The sequence below is a fragment of the Cebus imitator genome, unplaced genomic scaffold (genome assembly GCF_001604975.1).
Source record: "Cebus imitator isolate Cc_AM_T3 unplaced genomic scaffold, Cebus_imitator-1.0 Scaffold196, whole genome shotgun sequence".
NCBI classification, from domain to species: Eukaryota; Metazoa; Chordata; class Mammalia; order Primates; family Cebidae; genus Cebus; species Cebus imitator.
In genome coordinates this window covers 3,687,244-3,694,556 of record NW_016107511.1, presented here as the reverse complement: position 1 = coordinate 3,694,556, position 7,313 = coordinate 3,687,244, and the positions used below count along the sequence as shown (strand labels likewise).

At 43.7% G+C, this 7,313-nt stretch overlaps 1 protein-coding gene across 14 annotated transcripts in view; it reads left to right on the top strand.

Annotated features, from left to right (window-relative positions):
* The first annotated feature begins 2,831 nt into the window (after nucleotides 1–2,831).
* The window catches only part of AOPEP (aminopeptidase O (putative)), a 379,056-nt gene continuing 374,574 nt past the window's right edge, over nucleotides 2,832–7,313 (top strand). For 13 of the 14 annotated variants that reach the window (XR_005203205.1, XR_005203206.1, XR_001830582.2 and 10 more), the window contains exon 1: nucleotides 2,832–2,988. The gene's annotated coding sequence lies outside the window, so the exon portion shown is untranslated. The remainder of the gene's footprint in view (nucleotides 2,989–7,313) is intronic. The other variant, XM_037745251.1, reaches the window with a different exon arrangement.

Genomic DNA, 7,313 nt, shown 5'->3' with positions numbered 1-7,313 from the left:
TTTGACTGGAATCAGTTCCAGTTCTTCCCATCGAAGTTACAATTGGGCATTACATTTTGTCTTCATGACAAATTATAGTCATGAGAGTTTCTGATATTATGAGCTTTCTTTTTTGTGGTTAATTAACCAAGACCAATTGTTTTTCTGCTCAAACTTTGTAGATCTAAATCTTGTCAAAAAGATTTGATGGATTTTTTTAAGTGACAAATTTTACCATATCTGTTTTTCTCAGTTTTTCCAGTTTTCAATGTTTTGGCCATTGTTAATTTCATTTTGTATTTATTTCTATCAAATCGCTTTCCCCGTCAAGCTGGTCACAATTATCTTGGTGTTACAATAGCCAGGCAGAATAACAAGAAAAAACCCAATGAGATAAAACCCCCAATTCCAGGCAACTATTCTGACATGTTTGGTGGCTACAAAGACAGATGTCTTAGGAATCATCTAGTTCAATCTTCTCATTTTATAAGTGAGAAAACTGAGGTTCCCCAAGAAAGATGATGAAGCCTTGAGCAAGTGCAAGAGTTATTAAGGATGGAGGTGATGAGCGGATGTGATAAATACTGACTGGACTGTGGGATGGTGAAGAGGGACAAGTCTGGGATCATCCTGGATTTCAGGCTTGGGGGACTGGGTGGATATTGATGCAATTAGCTCAGAAAAAATACATGAGTAGGTCAGGTTTGGGGATGGGGATAGAGGATGAGTTCAGGTTTTAAAATGCTAGCTTGATGTTTAAGTGGAATCCGGATAGTTGAATAAGAATTTTTGTTTTTTTTGAGACAGAGTCTTGGCCTGTCACCCAGCCTGGAATTCTGTGGTGCAATCTCGGCTCACTGCAACCTCCGCCTCCTGGATTCAAATGCTTCTCCTGCCTCAGCCTCTTGAGTACCTGGGATTACAGATGCCTGCCACCATGCCCAGCTAATTTTTGTATTTTTAGTAGAGATGGAGTTTTACCATGTTGGCCAGGCTGGTCTCCAACTCCTGACCTCAGGTGATCTGCCTGCCTTGGCCTCCCAAAGTGCTAGGATTACAGGCGTGAGCCATTGTACCCGGCCTGAATAAGACATTTTTTAAAAAGTTTGAATGGAAAGAGACTTGGGAGTTGTCAGCTTACAAACTTACAGGTGGTAGTCACGTGACAAGAGACAAAGTCACAACCCTGGGAAAATACACACGAAGGAGGCGAAGTTGGTGCAGGCCTGCAGACCTCATATGGACAGCAGATGTGTTTTGTTTGGTCCAAAACAAATGTTTAATAAAATGTGAATTAGTGGGCAACATTTAAAACTTGGGAGATTTTAAGTAAATATCTGCATATCGATTTGTCTTTTAAAGAGAGGATCTGACATAGTGGGTCAGCATTCCTGGTTGGCAAAAATTGACAGAGCTGTGAAGGGACCACCAGCTCCAGGGCACCGCAGTCTGTACCCCTGGCCTCACTCCTCTGTGTTAACTGCCCCGCTCATGTAGGCTTTGGAGTTTGCAGCCTCTGATGTAGCATGAGAAAGCCAAGGGAATAAAAAGCTCAGGAAGAGGGAAAGTGGAAGCCAGGGATAGAAACTGAGGAGAGAGAGAGAGGTGAGAGGAGAATCTAGAGGACCAAATTGGCAACAAAGAAGCAAAGGAATCGGGTTTGAAAGGAGGAGAAAAAAACCTTGTTTTAGCTATATTATCCAGCTATTTGCTTAGGCCCCAAATTTAGGAGTTGTTTTTGACACTTTTCCTTATCTCCCTTATCTCAAGTCATCTCCAAGTCTGTCACATCTGCCTCAGAATTATTCCTGAAATTTGTCCATTTCTATCATTTGTTACCTGCTTATTGCAAAAGCAACTCTTGTCTTTGCATCCTTTTAAATTGATTCTCAAAAGTTCCATGTATACACAGCAGCCAGCGGGGTGATCTTATAAAACTAGATCCTGTTACTCACCTGTTGAAAGCTCTTCACTAGTTTCCCATACACTTGTATTCCTCACAGGGACAGAAAGTCTGTGCATGATGGGGACTCTCCTTGCCTTGATCTCATCCTCTGTTTTTCCCCTGGCCCATTTTCCCACTTTCTCCAGGGCACCACATTCTGCCCCTTCCCCATTGCTTGCTTACATGTAGATCCTTCTCGTGGCTGTTCTTTCCTTAGATCTCCACAGAGCTGGATTCTTCTCAGTATACTGAGCGTCTTCAGAGGGCACTTTCTTGCCATCTCCAATCAAAAGATCACCTGTCTTCTTCCTTTAATTTCTCAGCAACTTACTATTTTCCTTCTACATTTAATGTTTCCTGGCTCAGGTAGAAAGTAATGTCCGTCTTGTTCCCGGTTGTTTCCCCAGCGTCTGTTAATGGTGCTTGCCTGGCACACAGGAGGACCTTAAATTGTGGTGGAATGAATATATGAGCAAAAGTCACATACAGCAGAGGTGAGAGTAGGCTAAGGAAAAAAAATTGCACATCCGTATTTCAGTAACTTTTAAAATGTTCTTTTATTAGAAACAGAGTCCCGCCCTGTGGCCAGGCTGGAGTGCAGTGGCACGTCCATAGCTCGCTGCAGCCTCGACCTCGTGGGCCTAAGCAATCCTCCTGCCTCAGCCTCCCGAGTAGCTGGGACCACAGGTGCACGCCACCACACCCGCCTAATTTTTAAATTTGTTTGTAGAGACGGAGCCTCCACATGTTTCCCAGATTGATGATTTTTTTTTTAAGTGTCATAAAGATTTTGTAATTAGGAATAATAGGGTACCTGGGCAACCCTGCAAGCCCTAGCAAGCCAAGCTGCTCCTGCCCTCCTACGGCCGCGCCTGCGCAGACCTCCCTCGGCCGGTCCCGCTCAATCATCCCAAGGGGGCGGGCTCAGCGGAAGGCGGGCCCAGACGGGCCAGCGGACTGCCGCCCCGGGCGCGCGTGGATGACGTCACTCGGCGCGTGCCGGGGTAGCCCGTAGTAACCCCGAGTCTGCGGAAGTGGAGACCCGTGGGAGGCGGCTGAGACAGGTAACCTGTTCGCTCCCTGTTGGGTCCCTGCCGTCCTCACCTCCGGCGTCGGGATGGCGGCGGGGACAGCACCATTCCGTTCTGAAGGCGACGGGGAACCCTCCCTTACCCTGACTTTTGCCCGACCAGCGAGGACTCCCATCCCCTCCTCAGTCCTCTCAGATTCCTGGGGCTATAAACACGTTCTGGGGACTGGGCGGAGCGGTCACATCTCACCACCTCAGCTGTAGAGGGGTCATGGGCCCTGGCTGTGTTCTCCCCGGCGGCACAGACCTTTCTCAGCCTCTCGGTGCCTCCTCCTTCGTCTCTTCCGTCCAGGCCCTCGGCCACCTGCCGGTCTCGGCTTCTAGCCCCACAGGGCTCATTTCCAGTCGTAAATAGGCAAAACAGTTTCCGATTCGATTCGTTTCCACTTGCAGTGAATCCCATGCACGTCTCCTTCCCCTGGAGGAGCTTTACGGAGAGCACCCAGTTTTGAGTTTTGGTGTCCCTATAGAACATTCATACTCTGTTAGTCTGGAGTTTTGCTCATTAACGCATGCATGGGCGGAGAAGGGGTGGCACAGTAATGTGATTACCTATTGTGATAATAAAAGATCCACTTGGGATCCAATCCACTGTTGAGATGCATGCAACAGTTAATAGCGTTGCATAAAATGCCCCTTGTACCTGCATTTCCTTTTGGTTTTCGAGCAATGATGACAATTACTCTTGCAAAGGTAGCTCTCAAAATAAGTAACATAACCCGCTAGGGATGTTTAGATCGCAAACAAACAAACAAACAAAAAAACCAATAAGGTTCATATGGTTGATAAAGAAATAATATGGGTTATTACAAAACCTGACAGAATACATGCTGGGTATATGGGATGAGAAGCAGAATTCTGAAATCCTTGATCTCATTGATGGTTGGTTTTGTATTTTTTTAAATACTTTCAGTGTGTTCCATTTCGAATAGTGTATATTGTACGTATAATTCTGGTAAACCTACCAATGACTTGCTAATTGGGAAGATTAGATTCCTTCCAATATTTGAGGGACAAAGTAGAATAAGGTTAGGGTATAATAGTTGCTTATTGTTGGCCCATCTGCTTTATACCAGGGACTATGTTCAACACTTTGCGTATGTTTTCTCTTTACTTCATGCAACCACCTTTTGAGTTAGGAATTATTACTCCCAGCTTACAGAGTAGGAAATTGAGGTTCGGTTATGTGAAATTGACTTGCTAAAAATTCACACTTAACTAAATGGCAAAACCAAGATTTAAATTTAGGTCTGCCAATGAGACTTTAAAGCCTGCACTTTCCTTGTTTTTTAAAGAACTCTGCTAATGATCAAATTTTAGACTTTTTACAATAGTTACACACAATTTTATGAGTTTGTTCACCTACGCAAATGATTTGACACTTTTTAATATCTTTAATACTGTATTAAGTTCCCATATTCCTGGAGTTAAAACACCTGGAAAGCTTAATTTGTGATCCTTTCTGCACACACACACACACACCCCATCCTTATCTTTAAGAATGAGATAAATGGCAAACAAGATTGTGCAGTGAAACCCTGCTGTTTGGAGCCCTCAGGGAATGGGTAATTTTACAGTTGAGAGCTTCTTTAGAAATGAAAAGTATATTGACTCTTTGAGATGGAAATTTAATAAATGTACTATACAATTTCTTGTCATCTTAAACACTCAGAATCCTGAGTAGATTTTTGACCTCCCCTTCTGTAGTCCTGAACATAATATATTGTCCTGTGTTGTAAACATGGTGATCTTCTCAGAGCTTGGCCCCCAAACTGCTTTACGTTTTAAGTTTGGCAGCTGGGCGTGGTCGCTCAAGCCTGTAATCTCAGCACTTTGGGAGGCCCAGGTGGGTGGATCACTTGAGGCGAGGAGTTTGAGACCAGCCTGGCCAACATGGTGAAACCCTGTCTCTAAAAATTCAAAAATTAGCTGGTCTTGGTGGCACATGCCCATAGTCCCAGCTATTTGGAAGGCTGAGGCAGGAGAATCGCTCCAGCCTGGGAAGTGGAGGTTGCAGTGAGCTGAGGTCACACCACTGCACTCCAGCCTGGGCAAGAGTGAGATTCCATCTAAAAAAACAAACAAGTTTGCCTATATTTTTTGTAGTATATTCCTCAATATCACATCACCAAGAGATAGTGAAGCCTAGCGATTAAACCTAGAGACTGTGTAACCAGACTGGTAGGGTTTAAATCTTAGCTTTGTCACTTACTAGCAGCACAGTGAGCCCTGGCAAGGTACTTGACCCCTCTACACCTGTTTCCTCATTTGTAAAATGGAAATAATAAGAATACTTGGAAGACTTGTGAGGATAAAATGAGTTAATATGTGTAAAGAGCTTAGAAAAATGCCAGGCATATGGAAAGTGCCATATAAGTGTTTGCTGATACTATTATTAGTCTGGTTTTGACTTTAGGTCTTTGAAAATTGCATTTTAGTTCTAGAAAAGTGTTCCTCGGGCTGGGTGCAGTGGCTCACACCTGTAATCCCAGCACTTTGGGAGGCCGAGGTGGGCGGATTGGGAGTTTGAGACCAGCCTGACCAACTTGGAGAAACCTCGTCTCTACTAAAAATACAAAATTAGCTGGGTGTGGCAGCACATACCTGTAATCTGAGCTACTCGGGAGGCTGAGGCAGGAGAATCGCTTGAACCTGGGAGGTGGAGGTTGTGGTGAGCCAGGATCACACCAATGCACTCCAGCCTGGGCAACAAGAGTGAAATTCTGTCCCAAAAAAACAAAACAAAGCAAGAACACAAAAAGTGTTCCTTGGGAAAAAAAGAAGGAAAAAGTGTTCCTCGAGTGATATTTGATATGTGATAATTACGAGTTTACTAGACAATTAAATTACCCTCATGGGAATCCTTTATCCTAAGCCATTCTGAGAAAATGTTAATTAAATCTACTTTCATTGTGTTTGTAATAAATTAGGCACTTTGCTTGGATATTTCATTTTATTATATGTATCAAAATAATGGACCTTTAATTTCTGTTTTGAATGTAGGGGCCATTTTAGTGGTTTAAATTATGGTCTGCTAATACATGGAAACACTCTTTACTTTTTAATACCAATTGATTTACACATTTATTTATTGTGCCCTACAAAGGTATACACTATTGCACTTATGTTATCATAGTTCTATATGGATAAGTACCCCTTTTTAAAAAACCCGCCATTAGGCATTGACCACACATAAACATATGTTCCCAGTACAATTCTCTTTCCCTCTCCTCCTTTCTTGAAAAAGTTGTAAAAATTGACTGTATCAACAAAGGGAAATAATGCTCCTGCTGAGGTTTTCAAGGAATGTACCCATTTTCAGGTGTGTATTTTATTTTATTTTTCTGAGACAAGGTTTTCCTTTGTTAACCAGGCTGGAGTGCAGTGTCGTAATCTTGGCTCACTGCAGCTTCAACCTCCTGGGCTCAAGTGATGCTCCCATCCTAGCCTCCCAAGTAGCTGAGGCCACAGACATGCACCCCCATGCCCAGTTAATTTTTAACTTTTTTTTTTTGTAGAGACAGGATCTCACTGTGTTATCCAGGCTGGTCTTGAACTCCTGGGCTCAAGCAGTCCTTCTGCCTTGGCCTCCCAAAATGCTGGGTTTGCAGGCTTGAACCACTGCATCTAGCCTAGGTATGTATTTTAAACCAAGCCCAGCTAAGAGCTGATATTGACCCTTTTGGTGTCCATAGTTAACTACTTGAGAATAAGCAGTGTATTGTTAATTTTATTTTTAATTTTTATTTTTTTGAGATGGGGGTCTTACTCTGTCATCCAGGTTGGAGTGCAGTGGCACGATCACGGCTGACGGCAACCTCCGCCTCCCAGGCTCAAGAGAACCTCCCACTTCAGCACCCAGGGTAGCTGGGACCACAGGCGCGCACCACCACACCTGGCTAATTTTTTGTAGTTTTGGTAGAGACAGGGTTTCACTATGTTGCCCAGGCTGGTCTCGAACGCCTGAGCTCAAGCATTCTGCCTGCCTCGGCCTCCCAAAGTGCTGGGATTTTAGGCGTGAGCTACCCTGCCAGTCCTGGCTTGAGTTCATTTATCCTAAGGTTTTGCCAGTACCAGATTTGCAGTTTAAATTGTTTTGCCTGCCACAGTCTCCCTCTACCTTCTCCTTTTCTACTTTCTTTAAAACTAAAAATTACATCTGAGCTTAGTAGGCAGTGGAGGAGCATCTGAACCCAGACTGTCAAAATGGAAACCACGGTGCCTTTTACTTGATTGTGGTGACAAACTGGAATTCACTGCACTTTAACAGCCTAGTTCTTTTTTTTTTTTTTTTTTTTT